Consider the following 2,027-nt stretch of genomic DNA (forward strand, 5'->3'; position numbering starts at 1 on the left):
GCACCAGTGTCCTTGCCAGGCTCTGTGTGGGCCGTCCTGCATTGCAGGAGAAGATGGGGGAAGGGGTAAAGAATGGCAGGAGCAGTGGCCTCAAGCCACAGAGACGAGGTATATGCAATCATCCAGTAAGTCATAGGGACAGAATGGAACCAGAGAATGTGACCCGTGGGGATGTATATGATGCATCATTCATCACGTCTGTCCAGAAATGAAATATTGGGGCAGCGTACCAGGAAACATAAGTAGCTAAATATAGTAGCCGATACAGTGAGGAGACATGATCTCTATCCCTTCTATGAGCGCTAAGCCAGGTGAGGCCTCTGAGCCTCTGGACTGAGGGAGGGACTGGAAACCTTTGGCCAATGACCCTGCAGTCTTCAGGATGTGTGCCATGCCTCTTCTCCCCTGGCATTCCCCAGTGTCCCTGATGGTACAGCCATTTATCAATCGGACCATACTCTGGAAAACGGGAAACACTATATTTTCTGGGGACCTTTGAAGGATGGCTCTGATCACAGGCTGATGCCCAAATTTGGCAGGCCTGCTGGTGGATGGACACTTGGCTCACATTTACCAGTGTTCCCTGATTCCACAGATTCAACCTGTGCTTATCACCCCTGTTCCAGAATGTGTAATGCAAATACATAAATTAACCCCTGGGGGAAGTCCCACTCAGAGAGAGTGTTATTAGGGAACAAAAGACACAAGAGAGGTCTACCTCGGACAAAACCACCGGAGGGGATGGGAGAGATTAGAGACAGGCTTAGTAATTCCAAGTCTGCTCCTTGTCCTGGACGTTCTCTACCATGAACATCAGATGGGGAGTAGAGACAGAGAGTAGACTTTCAGCATCTGTGATTCTGTGTCTGGACTGCACTGTGGAGGAAACGTGCTGTTTGGAACCCTGCAGCCTGCTGTGAACACACCTCTTGATCCATGGTCCCGCTTCTGAAGGGATGTCTGTGAGCAGCAAAGGGAGCAATATTAGCATAGAGCCACTTTACAATCACCACTCATGAGGCGTGCCGGGGTGGCTCAGTCGGTATGCTTCCTACACTTGTGTAGGCTCAGGCCATGACCTCAGCATTTGTGAGATTGAGCCCCGTGCATCGGGCCCCACGGGGCATGGAAACTGCATAAGATGCTTTCTCTCCCTCTGCCTTGGTCCCACCCCTGTGGTTTCTTTAGCTCCTTTAAAAAAAAAAATCCTTGATGACAGCAGGCCAGAAAACTATCAAGAGTGGATATCTGTTAGAAAAGGAGATTCGTAACATATACTGGAAACACCCTAGTCAGGAGGTGCCTCATGTATCTGCCAGTTACATGGTGGAGTCTTGATTTGGGCTCAGGTCATGATCCAGCCCTGGGTCAGGCAGTGCACAGATTGGACAAAGCCTGCTTGGATTCTCTCTCCTTCTCTCTTAGCCTTTCCCTTGGGCCTTCTCTCTTTCCCTTTCGTTTTCAAAATAAATAAATATACTCTAAAAATAAAAAAAAAGAATACCCTAGTAATAAAGGAATGCAGACAAACAGACAGACTGAGCTCAGTAGTGGCTTAGGGGAGACTTGCTTACATCACCTATAGATTTTCGATGACAGGGTGCCTGGGTAGACACATCCACAGTTGGTATTGTGACAATGACCTGCCTCATAGATAGAAGTGACTTTTTCTTGCATCAACAAAGTGGACCTTGTTTGGCATTCTGATCACATGGCTTCCTGAGCTGTCAGGGAAAGGAAGCTGAAGACACAATGTAATGATCCAGGAGCACACTCCTGATTCTTCAGGACAGCCAGTCTCCTGTTGGCTGCACCGTTTCACCAGCAGAGGGCACTCTGCACATGAACACAGTCATAGGAGGGAGCACTGGCAGGTTACCTGGCTCAGAACTCTCCCAGAGCAGTGAGGCCTGGTAAGCACAGCCAGTGGGCATCACTGTTGCCAAGGCTACTGAGGCACACACAAAGCAGCCTCTCCAACACAGAGAACACTCTGCACTCCAAGGCCTGGGGTACCGTGTGGGAAC

General features: G+C 49.4%; 2 long non-coding RNA genes across 2 annotated transcripts in view; one reads left to right on the forward strand and one right to left on the reverse strand.

Annotated features, from left to right (window-relative positions):
• Positions 1-457: 457 nt before the first annotated feature.
• Positions 458-1,653, reverse strand: LOC115306206. Its single transcript, XR_003915243.1, has 2 exons — positions 1,575-1,653; positions 458-960 (listed from the first exon to the last, which is right to left on the reverse strand). It is a non-coding gene; the product is annotated as an uncharacterized LOC115306206 (long non-coding RNA).
• LOC115306213 overlaps positions 1,653-2,027 on the forward strand; it is a 3,801-nt gene continuing 3,426 nt past the window's right edge. The window contains exon 1 of the long non-coding RNA XR_003915249.1: positions 1,653-1,913. This is a non-coding gene — a long non-coding RNA (uncharacterized LOC115306213). The remainder of the gene's footprint in view (positions 1,914-2,027) is intronic.

This window comes from Suricata suricatta, chromosome 2 (genome assembly GCF_006229205.1).
Source record: "Suricata suricatta isolate VVHF042 chromosome 2, meerkat_22Aug2017_6uvM2_HiC, whole genome shotgun sequence".
NCBI lineage: Eukaryota > Metazoa > Chordata > Mammalia > Carnivora > Herpestidae > Suricata > Suricata suricatta.